The sequence below is a fragment of the Condylostylus longicornis genome, unplaced genomic scaffold, assembly GCF_029603195.1.
Source record: "Condylostylus longicornis isolate FDR11 unplaced genomic scaffold, ASM2960319v2 ptg000084l, whole genome shotgun sequence".
NCBI classification, from domain to species: domain Eukaryota; kingdom Metazoa; phylum Arthropoda; class Insecta; order Diptera; family Dolichopodidae; genus Condylostylus; species Condylostylus longicornis.
In genome coordinates, this window is record NW_026578052.1 from 8,129,441 (window position 1) to 8,145,474 (window position 16,034).

At 26.0% G+C, this 16,034-nt stretch overlaps 1 protein-coding gene across 1 annotated transcript in view; it reads left to right on the plus strand.

Annotated features, from left to right (window-relative positions):
• Window positions 1-3,602: 3,602 nt before the first annotated feature.
• The window catches only part of LOC129613618 (GTP-binding protein Rhes), a 91,674-nt gene continuing 79,242 nt past the window's right edge, over window positions 3,603-16,034 (plus strand). The window contains exon 1 of the mRNA XM_055527748.1: window positions 3,603-3,780. The gene's annotated coding sequence lies outside the window, so the exon portion shown is untranslated. The remainder of the gene's footprint in view (window positions 3,781-16,034) is intronic.

Genomic DNA, 16,034 nt, shown 5'->3' on the forward strand with positions numbered 1-16,034 from the left:
TGGAATTGCTTGACAGGTTCGAGTAGCTCCCATACAAGTCTAAAAGCTTATTCTTAATATTTGGAAAAATGATAAAATCAGATTCATGAAACTCGGCAGTTGTGTGTCCGATTATAGATCAGATATATTTGTGAAGTTTTGATGGAAGTGCTTGACAGATTCAGATACTTGCCATACAACTCCAAAAGCTAATTTTAAATATTTGGAAAAATTATAAGGTCAGATTCATGAAACTTGGCAGTCGGATGTCCAATTATAGCCAGGATGTCCAGGTCAGACATGTCCGTGAAGTTTCTATAGAATGATTTCACAGGTTCGAGTGATTGCTACACAATAACGAAAGGGGCAGGGTATAATTCAATCGGTTTATACCGACTGAAACGTTTTTACTTGTTTTTAATATAAAAATTCACCGATTATTATCATTTCTATTCATGTATACTTAAAACCATTGTAATATCGCTATTTATGCACAAATCTTCATACATAATATGCACAAGCATATGTACAGAAGGGCCTACTCTTTATTCTGGTCATGATGATCATAAAAATAAATTAAAACAATTCATTTTGATTTCAAATGTCGAGAACAGTTTAAAGTTAATTTATATGACATTTTCTTTATGCTTTTGTTTCTTTTTTTTTTTTTTGCTTAAATCAGTAATTCGCCATTTTTATTTTCTTGTATTTGTGTTCTCGTTTTGTTGTCTTTAATTTCTCTTATCCTTATATTTATTTATTTGTTTTTGTGTCTCTTTTATTACTGACGTTTTACTTTAAAAAATGAAAAAATGAAAAACAAAATTAATTTTATTTTTTCTCTTTTTTTGCCGAGGTAGTATTATTATTTTTTTTTTTTTACCTTTTCATGTTTATGGCAACCTGAGATTTGTGTATACGATACTGGGCTTTTGTTGCTTTAATATTCTTATATATAGTTGAGAAATGTGTAGCTTTTATTTGGCATGGGCATAGTATGTAGTGTGTCATGTAGCGTAAGATAAATTTGTACATAATGGAGTTTAAATGTTTTTAAATGATAAATATATAATAATAAAATACATGTATGTACATATATCTTCATATATATATATATATATGAATGTGTATTTAATAAGAAGTTAAAATGCCTCTGTCATTTAAATTTGTTTTGTCTTCTTTTTTAGTGTTTTTCTTTTTGAGATATAGAAATGAAATTCATTGTTAATAAAAAATAAAGTTGGGTCAAAACATTGGTTTGTAAAATAGCACTTTCCCCTTTAATAAGCGAATCTACTACATTAATAAAACTACTTTCACTCGTATTTTGAAATATTTTAAATATTGCATAAATTTAGGATGAAAAAAAAGGCGTTAATATAATGCTCGAATTTAAGGGTTAATTGCATGAGTTACAAAAAATAATTAAATTTTGTGATGGCATGGCATTTACATTTAGCTTTCTGCATTTATATAAATTTTGGAAAAGCTTGCAGTTTCAGAAATATAAAGAGCCAAAATTTCAAATTTCACAAATTTCGGCAGGTGACAACTTGAATGCTCTTGACAAATCTTCTATGAAATTTTAGCTTTCAATCTTTAAAAGTGTAGAAATTTTGTGAACGAGTCCAATGGTGGACGAACGGCCATAGTGACACTAGCAAGTACTTTTTTCAAGAATTTTTTTTTTAAAAAATACTAATAAATAAAAGCAGAGTAATTTGACATTAAGAAATTTTATATAAAAGAAAGTTATATTATTTATTTTGAGAAAAAAAAAAGTTTTCACAAAATTTTATGACTTTGAATGAAATGAGGGTATTTAACTTGTTGGTAAATCTCAAAAAAAAAAAATTACGAAACAATCAAGTGATATAAAAATAATTTTTTTTTTTTTGGGTATCCTTCTTTGTTTAATTTATTGAATTAATTCAGTATTAAAGATTTTACAAAAAAAGAATATAAAATTAGAATTTTATTTGAATAAATTAAAATTCTAAAGTGATTATTTATTAAGATTTTAAGACACTATACACACGCCTAAACACATTTTAAATGAAATTAAATACCTTGTATTTTAAATATACCTTAAATGTGAGCGTGTTTTTTAAGGACCATTTTACTTCTGTTTAAAATTTCATTATACATCTACATATAGCCAATATAAGTATTGGATTATGCATAATATCCATTTCGTTCTTAAATTAAATAAAATTTTTAAGTGTCTGCACCTTGTGTGTATACATGATTTTCATCTTTTTAAAGAAGAAAATTGAATTAAAATTATTCGAAGAGAGGATTTTGTGTTTTTTGGAATATAAATTAAATTTTCATTTTAAATAATTTTGTTCTTTTAATTTTAATATAGTCATTAAATTTAATAATTTATTAAGCAAGCAGCCAGATTTTGTTATAAGTAATTTTTTGTGAGGCAATCAAGTAGATCTTAATCTAAATCCAATTATTTGCTCTAATATGCTTTAATCGTATAAATTTATAAAAATACTGTGACTCAAAAGGATATAATTATTGCTCATAAAACCCTTCTAAAGATCGAAAAATGTACATAATTGAGTGTCGTAACTTTTGTCTCGTAACACAATATCGAACAGCTAGCAACCATTCAAATGATCTCTTCTCTTATGAACTAATGTTTCCCAAAAAATATTTAACGTTTTATCTATTTCTTTAAAGAGCTAACATCATTCGACTTACATAATTTGAAGAAGTCGTCTGAGCCAGAGTCTCTCGAGTATATTCTGCAGTTTTATAAAATATTCCCTGGGGGATTTGGTCCAGACGACCTACATATATGAATGTAATAAAATATGCAATTTTTTGTTACAATAGATTCACTATCGAAAGAATACACAATATCGTAAAATAGACAATTTATATAAGTGAATAAATAAACTAGCAACACTAGACAATTTCAAGGATTTTGGTAAATACATGGAATTCTTTGAATTAGAATCAAATGAAAAGGATCATAAAATCCTATTTTGTAATTCTTTTGAAATTTATAATTTTTTATTTTATTATTTTTCCATACTTTATTTCTGTTTCCTTTCTCTTTCTATATTTGTTTTCTCTATCTAATTTTAGTTTTATTACTTTTTAACTTTTTAATATATTAAGTGCATAAAATCAAACTAAATTATAAGTTCGACAAACATACATTTTTCGTACACATACATAGAAATTTTGCTTGTGAATTTTATTTTTACAATTTACATGACGTGCCCAAAACACAAAATAGAAAATCAAAGTGAATATCGACAAAAAAAAACAAAAATTCTAATATGTCCTTGAAGGATATTTGGGGGAAAAAAAATACCGTATATGTTTTTTTTTAAAGAAAATTTTATTAAAAAATGTTATTTATGTACGTACTTTTACAATAATTTATAAAAAAAAAAATATCCTTTTTTCTTCCTTTTTTTTCTCTTTATAAATTTGTACTTGTATATTTATTTATGTGTCACTCAAAAACTTATACATGTTTTTTTTTTTTCAAAATATTTTCTTTTCAGGGAAATTTTTTTCAAAAAAATTCTTGTCCTGTTCGTTTTTCCTTTCTTTTGAAATTTTTCACGGAGGCGGATACATACATATGTATTTTGTACAATACTTACATACGATCAACACATAAAAGAGGAAAAATATCAATTCATTGATAAATTTCACATTAATTTGATTTTGTATTAAATGGAAAATAAAAAGATTTTTCTAACTATACAAAATAAAACAAACTAAGAGCAGTAGTGAAAGTTATGTGAGACTCAAATCAATAAATAAATGGTGAGTATATTTTTATTTATTAATAGATTATATACAGTAATATTCATAAAAATTGGGACACATAATTTTCAGGGAGAAAAAATTTTTACTAGGTAATTACGAAGACGTAGATCATATCATTGTTAATATATGACGTAATGTTAGATAAGCTTTTGGGCAAGTATAAGAATAAGGCACACGCATCGTATTACATTAGTATTAATATAAACAGTTACATAGTAAGGATAAATTAGAAAAATATCAAAATTACAATCGGCATAAAAATCAGTTATTATAATTTTTGAAATGATTGCCTTTACGAGAAGAATTAAAACGATTAAGAAGAGACACGATTACTACTGCAAATTTTGTTAAAAAATTTTGAAGCTACGGGCTGTACAGAACGAACTGTAAGACCTGAAAGATTAGAAAAACATAATGAGAGGGGAAGGAGAGGGGGGAACAACTCTAGACCTTACCTCTTTGTTTTAACAACAATAACAATTTTTCACGCTGTCCCGATTTTTATGAACACAACTGTACTGATTTTTATGATATATAAGCCTAAACAATTATAAATATGAATAAGAAAAATGCTGCTAATTTCTACAGAGTATTTAAAGAAGAACCACTGTTAAGTGTTTTGAAAATTGTGTAAAATTAATCATAAATTAAAAATACAAGTTTGAACTTATATCTACAGAGGCAAATATTAAAAAGAATAAGTAAGGTATTATAAATTTTCAATTTTTTGAGTTGAAATTCAGTTACCATCTTCTTAAAAATTTAACCGATTGTATTGTTCTACATGACATAATTTTTTAAATTTCATTTAACAGCCTTTTTCCTATAAACTCAAAAAGGGAATCACAAGCAGTTTATAGGAAATAGGCTATAAAATGATGAACAAAGCGTTTTTCTATAAGAGATCATTGAGTTACTTGAACTGGAATCTACAAAATTTAGATAATTAACCAGTTGATTATTAATAAAAATTTCTAAATATTCAATTCCTAGTTAATCGTAAAATTCTAAGTTAACAATTTTCTGCAGGAGAACCCATTTTCAAAGGCTCAATAATTTTGAAAAACAAAAACCAATTCTATTATCCTGTTTCGGAATTACCACTGGAGTTTGGACACCCTATATACACAAATAGATTCGAATAAAAAGATACTTACATTATAAAATTTAATTTTAACAAATAAAAAGTTAAAATCAAAGTTAAATCTTTTAAAGACGGTAAGCTTTTTATTTGTAAGAAAAATAAGTTTAAATCTCAAAACGAGAGAAAATCCTAAATGAAAATATTTACGAGTATTTACTTGATTTTGTCCTATATACATATACATATATATATATATACTTGAATATGTGTGTATAGTGTTTGGATTTGTATGTTATCAGTGTGCAAATCCTTAATTGAATTTATTGAATCTAATATTTTAGAAATTCAGAGAAAATTGGTTTCAAATTCTTTCAAGTAGAAATAATGAATTCTTTGGTTACTTAGGTTTTAATAAGGTTATTGAATGAAAAAAATTCAAAATGAATTAAAAAAATTTCGTCACACTATTATGAAGAATTTATCGTTTTAAATTCAACGCAATGGGATTATTTAAAGCATTGTTCTAGCCAGCATTTTCAAGCATTTCTCAGCTGGTATTTCTTATTAAACAGAACTCTTTAAGGTCAGAATCTCTTGCGGTTTACAGCATTGCATTTAAATTGGAAAATTCTTTAAAATTAACTTCAATATTTTGGTTTCGAGTTCAAATACCCTTGCTCTCGGTTCCTATAATTAAATTTATTTAAAATAAATGGAAAACATTAAAAATATGCTTATGTTCTAAATTAGCTTTAATAATATTTTCTTAAAATAGCACAATTTAGTAATTTAACGAAAATTTTAGTAGGATCTTCTTTAATGAAGATCATAAGAATATTTAATTAAAGAAGGATATAAATTTACAGGTGCCCCACAACAAAAAAATGTTCTGAATTTTTAGAACAACTCTTTATACTTTTTATTCAATTTTGTACTTATATAATAATTTTTTTTTAACTTTTTCCTTTGAATTATTTCGTAAGCAAGTAAGTCCTTAAGAAAAAAGATTAAAGTAAAAATATATTTTTTTTATAACTTTTCTTGAAATTCTGTCATCTTGAAGAGTAAAAATTCATCAAATCAACTGTGTAATTCATTTTTAGGCTAAAAGATTAAGTTAGAACGAATACGAAGAATTATTTTTAGAAAATATCCTTGAGATTATTATTGTTTCTTGTTTTCATTTTAGATGAAGAAAAAAGTGTTGTTTTCCCTTTTGAAAATAATCACTACATATGAATGATTGAATATCCTTTGTTGAAGAAAAATTTGTTTAGTTCTAAAAATTGTTTCTTGAGTCCCATTTGATTTATATAGGACATTTTTTTTTTCTCTTGTATGACAATATTATTGTGACTCTATTTTAGGAAATTTTCTTAAGCAAAATGAATTTTCTTGGAAATTATTTATTTAATTTTTTTTTATGAATTTTTTTAATTCAAAGTTTTTGGTCTTAGACTGTAGAATTTTTTTGTTTTGTTTCAATTATTTGTAAAGACTGAAGACTTTTTTTTATGAGTAAAATGTCAATAATTTTGTTAATAAATTATTAATAATCAATTTATGAATTCGTGTACATTAATTTATATTTGTATGTTTGAATGTGCCTTCAATAAAAATGAGAATCCACCGATATTACCGTGTTATCCATTCTGAAATATTTGCACTATGAAATCAAATTAAGAATAGCACTGAAACTATATTTTTTCGCTCTACAATATCAAAGTATATCGATGCGATTTTTGTATTTCTTTTCTATTCGCTACTGAGGCAGGTGCCTATTGCATGTAGTTCAGCTTGAAACATTGAGCAATATGGGTTCAGGCTCGTGCTTGCACACTTGTTCGGTTGCACTTTGTACCTACCTGAGCTGACGCACATGCCCTTTCTCTAACCGCCCAGTTTTTAGAATTCTCTTTTACGGTTATTCCTAATATCCAGATTATAAATCAAATTGAACGCTGATAAATTATGTTTGTACCTTAAATATTTTCTCTCGGTAATATAGACTCGGTGGTAAATTCATAATACCTATCGTATACGAATGTAAAATCAAACGCAATTTATATTTGTTTTTGATTTGTTTTGAATCCAAGAATTTAGGATAAATTTTATTTAAGCATTTATGGCATTTCTGAAGAAAAATGAACACAAATTGTAAAATAATAAAAATACGCAAATTTTCCAAAGAAATTATTTAAAAATAATTTTTGAAAATTTGCTTTATATATTATTTGCGTATGTGGTTGTGTATATGAAAATCGAATTCTGTTTATTGAGCATTTAATCTCTTGTTAGTTTAATGTTACGCACCGCTGTTTGTCAATATTTTTTATTGATTTAATTTTGATTTTCAAATTTTTCTAATTTACATAATGCCTTGGAACAGTAGTTGATACAATATTGAAGTTAATATAACAGTTTCAGTATACTATTGTTATATTACTGATAATACACGTTAAATACCTGTTCATCGTATATTGCCGAAATTCATATCAACCATGAAATTAAAACAGAATTTTCAGTTAATTGAAAATTCATAATAAAAAAATTTAAAAAATTTTTTTTTTTTTGCTTTTTTTTCTCCTGCATATTTTTGGGGACAAAAGTCCTTCGAATCCGTTTTGTATACATTTAATAAATATTGAAGTTTCATTTTTTTTTTTGGTATTTTGATTTATGGTTATGTAAGGAGAAAAAAAAATATTATTGAACTGAAAGAATAATAAAAGAAAATATTAAATAACGAAGATAAGAGATGAGAACGGCTTTGAGAATCTTATGTATTGATAGCATTCCAGAGAGTAAGAGAAAATAAAATATAAGATATTAAGAATATAATATAGAATAAATTACATTACCATTATCCTTGTAAGAAATTCACGAGGCAAAATAGAATATAATATATGAGCTCTCTTTAAGGTATTGTCATTAAATCTTGTATAACAGCTGATAACATTGTTATATATATAAAAACAAATTTTAGTTAGAAGCAATAACAGTCTCTCTTTCACATTTTATTTGTAACAATATCATGAGATGCGGTAAAATGGTGGCGTGGAAGAGTGAGAATTCTTTAATAATAATTTTATTTTTTTAAATTTTTGTTATTGCTATGTTTGATATCAAAAATCCTTTTTGACAATTTATTGAACACGTGTTGTAAGGAAATTTGTTTGTGATGATTTTTTTTTTGTATATTTATTCTGTCTCATTTCCCCCAATGATGGTATGAAACAGGTGAATTTATATTTATTGTTATATTTAATCTTTTTTTCTCTTCTCTTCTTTTTTTTTTTTCTCTTTTTTACTCTTTTCCGATTCACTTAACATTCTTCCCTATTTGTCTTAAAATTTTGTTTTTCTCTCTTTTTTTTTTGTTATTATGTTCAAGAGAGTTTTGATCCCTTATTAAGTGATTTTTATATACGAGTATTTTACAGTATAAGTGTGTTTATAGGTATTATGTTCTAATATATTAGATTTTGAATGAGAACAAATAAGAAAGAAAAAAGAGTAAAAATACAAAAATAGCAAAAAAATAAAAAAATTATTTTTCTTCCCTAGAGTGTTTACCAAAAAAAAAAAAGTAAAATTATACACACAGTAATTTTGGAATACAACCAGTAAATATATGAAAATTGGAAACATTTCAAAAGTATGAAAAAAAAAAAAAAAAAAAAAAGTTTAAGGACATTATTGACTTAATGATGAGAGATTTATATTTAAATATACAAATAAAAAGTATATGTGTATATGTGTACATAAAAATAACAAAAACGAAAAAAAAAAATAAAAAAATTTAAAGTTAGAAAAATAAGGATCAAATTTTATTGTAACTTAATAAATTTTAAAATGGCAATAAATAAATATTGAAGATCAAGTATTCAGCAGAGGTGCTGTAGTACATTCTTGTGTTTGGTCGTTATTTTGTCATTTCTGATTGAATTCAAGAGATAGAAAAAAAATTCAAAAATTATTGATAATAGGGCTTATTGTAGAACTTATTTACTTCATTTATTATGTGATTTTCCTTACACAAAGTCTCACATAAAAGAAATTTAAAATTTTTTTGTTAAGAAAGCCGTGGTACCAAAATTGTCATTCATTTTAAATAAATCATGCTGTGATTTAAGAGAAAATTGAAATTTGCTACAAGTAGGATCATTTTTATAATGCTTTAACCTATTCAACCCATTAAATGCATTGACTCTTATTTAATGCATTGTTAATACGCAGATTGGAATTTTCATGTCATACAAAGTCAAAATTCATTAACAGTTTTATGTATTTATTATATTTATTTTCATATTTTACAAAATTCATGGCAAATCGGTTTTGCGTTTTTTATTACACTTCTATTTTCTACAATAAACAAGGGGTTGTTAAGAATGGAATATTTATTGATTTGTATGGAAGTATCTTATCAACTGCTAATGAAATGCAAAAAAATTATTCTGGAAAATTCTGGTTCAAATTTTAAATTTCTATCTCAAAAAAATTATAATATTAATTTTTTTCCGTTTACATAATATTTCACTTTTAAATTAAAATTTTACACAATATTACTACCAGAAATTCTGAAATATCATAAATTTCTTATACATTATAAAATTATTATTCAATTATTTGTAAATAAATTATCTAAGATAATAAATTCATTCCTTTAATAATTAAATTTAATAATATTTGAAATTTTATGTGTAAAAAATTTGTAAATTGCCTTAAACTATTTTAGTCATTTAAATTTACATGAAATTTTCTTAATAAATGAAAATATTTTGAAATTCTCATTAAACTCATATTATTATAAATTTTATTTGAAAATAATTTTATATTATTTTCAATAAATTTTAACCTTGAGGCTAAGTACTTATATTTTAAATGAATTATTTTTTTTTTTTGCAATAACATAAACAACGTTAAGACTTCTTTTCCGAAAAAAAAATTCAGATTTTTCGCCAATTATTGTAAATTAAATCAGCAATCTGCATATAAATTTTTTAAAATAGATTGTTGATTTTAAAATTTTCATAATTTTGAATATTTTTCGATGTATATAACAGAAACTTTCGGCAGTAGTGACCTGCAGGATATTAAGTAAAATCGAAACGAACTGAAATGAATATTTTTATTATATCAGTTTTCGTTTATCGAAGAATGAATTAATTTGTGCCGTAAAACTGGTAGTGGTTCTTTAAAAGATGTATAACACTTTAAATGTATTGCACTCTAGACGTATAACACTTTGAACATGTAAAGTTTCAAGCGTATAGCACTCTTAGTGCATAACATGGTAGTGGTTCTTTTAAAAATGTATAACAATTTGCACGTATAACACTTTGGGAGTATAACACTCTAAATGTATAACATTTCAAACGTATGACACTCTTATCACTTAACATGGTATCCATTCTTTTAACGATGTATAACACTTTAAACATATTACACAGTAGGCGTATAACACTTCAAACATATAACATTTCAAACGTACGATATTCTTTGAATAAAACACTTATGCCACCTACTCTTGTATAACTCATTCTTACTCTTGTATAACAGAATTTTGATATAAAACAACTCTGGGAGCAGTTTATTGCAGTATTATTTCGGCACACATTTTCAAAACAAATCGAATTTCATTTTGAAAATCGATGGTATAAATTATACGAGATATAAATTCTAATATCAAGTAAATTGCTATTCTAATGCTTTTAATTTTAAATGGAAACTACAGTTTCCTTGGAACTCGCTTTAAATATTCTTTTTAAAATAATTTTTTCAAAATCTTATAAATTTCACGATTTTCCAAGAATTCCGTTATTCAAATTATTTGAATTTAAATAATTTACTACAGCAGAAATATCAACACTGACTTCATAAAATTTATTAAGTATGCTCTAAAGTTATTTATGTTACGTATTTCCCTCTTTTCCAATGAATTCATGTTTTTTAAAATAAATTTCTAGAACTTTTATATAACTATTTCAGAAGATTCATCCGAAAAATTATATTATTTAAAGGAATAATCTGACCTTAATTTATTATTTAAATTATTTTCTTTTCAAAATTTTTATTTTATTAATAAAAAAATCTTCTCATATTGCTTTTATGATAAAAAATTAATTGAACTGATAAACTTGTACGTAACCTTTAAGAATTTTTAGATGTCTCAGGTTTTTATTGCATCATTCTGCTGATAAGGATTTGTAAAATAAATTTAAGAATGTAATAAATAAATGAATTTGTAAGCATTTTATATTTTAAATTCAATAAATTAAAAATTAACCTTGAGGAATCTGTTGTTGTTTTTGTTTTTATTTATTTTGTACAAATCCTTCTAGAGAATTCCAAATAATTTAAACAAAATTTTTATTTTTCGCTATATTTATAATTTTATCGGAAAGCCTTTAGGATTATTTCAGGTTATTTGATATTTGGTTAAACAATTTTTAAATAAGTTTGTAAAAAATTTATTACTTTTTTTTTATATGTATAAAAAATTTGAATATCCGGTACACGTGTGTATTAAGTTAAAGTTAAAACATACCTAATTTTAGTTTAAGTAAATAAATTTACGAAAGTTAAAAAGACTTAATTTTTACCCTTATTTCAGAGAAATTTGGCGTTATTAACCAAAAAATGTAATTAAATTTGGTAGTTTTCATTGTATGAAAATTTTTAATTTTTTTGCATACTTTTAGGGGAAGCCAATTTTGTGAAATTGCAAACATAAGCTGTGAAAATTTAAGAATTTTTTGAAAATTGAAAGTTTTTGGTGGTTTTTGTGTACATACATTTTTTCTCCCGTAGAGTTCGACGCCCATTAGACGGTTTTGATTCCCTTTCTTATCTGAGAAGGGAATCACAAAAAGAACTACCTTCAGAAGTATCCTATTCGTGGCTGAACTACAGCTTTGTATTTACATAATAAAAGGAGTCCAATATAAGGAGTTGTCGCTCCCCGCCTTAGGAGATCATCACCTTTTAAACCCTCGTATATACCGTAATACCCTGACACCCACATAAAAGTTACCTTGTTACACCTAAGAAAGACGCCAAGAACATCATAGCATTTTTCTAGTAGTTTCGGCTCCACTGTCCAGGTTCCTTCTACACACTCTATTTAGTAAAGTATGTTTCAGCCTGAAATATTGATGGATAATACCTGAGCATCCTTGTGATGTTTATTTTTCCGCCGTGCACACCTATTCATACATAGTTAATACTCAAGAGCACAAGACATAGTTAATATACAAGAATGAAAATAGTTTATATTCATTTATGTCAAACGCAAGGAAATTTGGATATTTTACTCACATTAGTCACAGTTTTTAATGTTAAATCGATTAAATTTGGTTTGTCATTTCAATTTGCAAATACTGTTACCCGGACAACGATTCAAAACAATTTTTAATAAAAAGCTACTAATTATGAATACGTTGAGTGAATAATGCGTTATACATTTAAATATGTCGGCTGGCTGCCGAACTCATGGGATTTGATGCCTCTTCAGAGTTTTCCTTGAGGATTAATTTAAGAAAATTTTCTTTGAAATTTCTTCTTCTTCTTCTAATGCAATCCATTTAATGAATGTCAGCGAAATACTATGTAATGACGTTTTGAATTAATTCTGCATATTCGTTTCTATTTTGAGTTTTTCTAACTAGTTCTCCGATAGTTCTTATGCCAGTCCATTATCGTATGTTCCTTAACCAAGATATTTGTTTCCTCCCAATGCCACGTCTGCCTTCAATTTTACCCTCAACGATCAGCTGTAATAGTTTGTATTTTGAGCCACTAGCTATAATAAGCTAGCTTTCGTTGCTTTATTGTTTTTAATAGTTTTCTCTCTGTGGTTATTCTTCTTAAAACTTCCTGTTTCGACATATGAACCACCCAAGGTATCTCGAGTATTCTTCTATAAACTCACATTTTAAATGCTTCTAGTTTATTGATTTGTTTGACTTTTAGGGACCATATTTCTACACCGTATAACAGCACTGACCATATATAGCACTCAACGAAACGTAAGCGAAGCTTCATATTGATATTTCGGTTGGTCAGTACTCTTTTATACTTGTTGAACGCGTTTCTTGTCATTTCGATCCGGCATTGAATGTCTTTATCGGACGTCCAATCAGTACTTAACCAACTTCCCAGATATTAAAATTGTTCCACTTTCTCTATTTGCATGTTATCCACGAGAATTTTGCTGTTGTTGTAGGGTTGGTTACTTCTGCTTATGATCATATATTTCGTTTTCTTGGCGTTGATGTTAAGACCCATTTCCCTGCTATATATGTTCACCTTGTTCACTAAGTGCTGTAAGCCTTTTAAGCTGTCGGAGAGTAAAGTGGTATAATCTGCATATCTTAGGTTATTAATATATGTTCCGAAATTCCTGTTTTCCATAATATATGTTTGAAATTTCAGTCAATACATTTATGTAATTTTTTTTATAAAATTTAACTTCGTTTAAGAGTGCAATACGTTCTTTGTTCATATCTCATGAAAATGGAAAATATCAATAACACATATGAGAATACTTCAAATTTGTAAAAAGACTTTTGTTATTCAATTCCTGTTGATAAATAAATCATAACTTTAACCTTTCATATATCTGCTTTGTTTATAAAATTGACATGATGAAGTATGAAATATGAAGACTCTCTCGCTCTGCCATGAACCATATTAAAATTTAATGCATTTTCCAAAACAAATAAAATGAAACGCAAGAACCAAATCTAGAATTTTGTTTAATAAAAATAAGAAGAGAAAAAGTAAAAAAAAATAAGAAGAAAAAAAAATTAGACATAACAGATTGTAAAGGAAAAACAATCCTTGAAAACTTTTCCTCTTAAATTTGTAAGTGAAAACTGCAGAAACGAAAAAAAAATTGTAAGATGAAGAATACAAAAATATAATTTTGAAACTTCAACAATAGACGAAAAAAAAATCCAAGGATCTTATGTTTTAATGTTTTTGCTTCTTTTATGGCGGAAATTTTGCTTTAACCATTTATTTTTATTATTGTTCCTTTGATCTTTTACTGAAGTGCTTTTGTTTTATATTCTGGTAGTTTTCAGGTGAATAAGAGAATTCGCATCAAGTATTTCGTTGTTCATTTTTACTACTTTTTATTGAACGAGCAATAAAAGATAATAATAAAAAGGTTTTCTTGACTTTAACCAGATGCCCGTTTTCAATATCAACTTTGTACTTGGTTTTTTTTTTTCTTGGACTTAATGTAAATTAACGAAAATAGTAGTTCGTCGGACGATTTGCTGGCAAATAAAGAGGTTGTATGTGTTTTTCCTTGATTGTTTTACTCTTTAAATCTTGTTGTTAGCGGTCTCTTTCTTTAACTAAATTATCGCCTTGGTAGGGTTTAATAGAGCAAAGTTTGTGCATTGATATTTTTTGCTGCTCTCAGACGTCGAAATTTTAATATTTTCTTAACTATTTACTTGTCCAGTAAGTATGATCATCGTTTATCCTAAATTAGAGATGGCAATGTCATGTCTTTTCTAAGGAGTGAACTGTTCTGTTTGCATAATATATGAATGTATTTTCAACTACATCTATGAATGTTTCTTTACGTCAAATATATCTTCTTTATTGTAGCGTCAAGCTCACTATGAATATTTTGCTTATTATAAAATTCTCCTTTTTCCATAGGTGTAGTAAGCATTCTGTAAATTATGCAGTTGAAAGCCAACATCTTATAATTCATTAAACGGTTCGAGCCCTCTGAAATGTATATGTATTGATTGTCTTTCTGTAAATGTTAAATACGACCTTTTCCGTTTTTCTTTTCATCGATATCAAGGAAGATGGAATTTTATTCTCCCCTTTTTCGAAAATTACATTGTTTTTATTCAATTTGTTAATGCATTTGTTCATGTTTTTCAATTCTTCCTCATATACTATTCAATTCTTCCTACCTCTCAACGTTTACACTATAAATATTTCAGCAATAGAGCAGAAAGTGGCCATTAATACTACCAGTGTACTTCTGTTCATCTCGTTCCTGAACTCGAATCAGTTTTTTTTCCAAACACTAACAGCTAAAGAGCACAAAGAGTTTTTTTACTTTGTTCATTCAATTTTCTTCATCAGCATTTGATGTAGTTCACAGTTGTAGATCTTAAATATGAATAAGTTACAATTTTACATTCTCGTTGTCTCTTTTAATATTAGATTAGTTTTAAAATCTCTTTGAGTATGAGTATCAGCAAAACATTTTTAAAGCTTCTTATTATTAAAGTTAAGCATTTCCACTAGACTCGTCTATATTTATCTTCTTCCATTATTTGTTCCAACAATATTCTCACCTTACAAAACAAATCATGTACCATTACCCTTTAAATTAGTCAAAAGTACTAAAAAAAATTTCTAATAAATGAAAAATAGTTTTTTAAAAAGTTATTTAGTGTTTAGCATTTTGTCACAGAAACCGGTAAAAAAAATAATATGTTTCTCTCTTTCATAGCCATTATACAAAGTATTAGAAACTTTCTTTTATGAGTAAAGTTTTTCAACGAACATAAAAACGAATATTACGTGATAAAAAAAAAACTCTACACTTTTTAAACTAAAGAAAATTTTCCAGCTGTTTTTAACTGCTTTTAAAAAACCATTTTATATTCCCCCCCTCCCCGTCCTTCCCATCCCCTTTGTACCTACGCTCTTTCTGTTTCTTTTTACATGAACATTAAAAAAATATTTTTGATAGCATTTTGAAAGTAAAAAAAAATATTTAGAAGGACACAAGAGAAAAAAAAAATATTTTTTTTTTGTTTTTGATTTTTTTATTTTAGTTTTTCTAAAAACCACGTGAGTCGGAGCAATTGAATAAACGTGCTAATAATCTTTTTGTCATTTTATATTGGAACGTGTAATGGGAAGGTGACCACAAATATAACAAGAATATTTACGGCAATTTTACTTGCACTTAGAAATGTTGAATATTTAGGTTAATCATTTTTGTTGTTATTGTTGTTGTTGTAGTTGTTTTTACAACTACCAATAAAATTTCCATTTACAAGAAAGTTTTTTTTATATATATAAAATTGGAGAAGAACTTATTACAGAATTATTTTGTAAACTGGAGGTAAAAAGTTATAATTGACTTTAGCCAACTTTAAGTATTTTAAATATATGT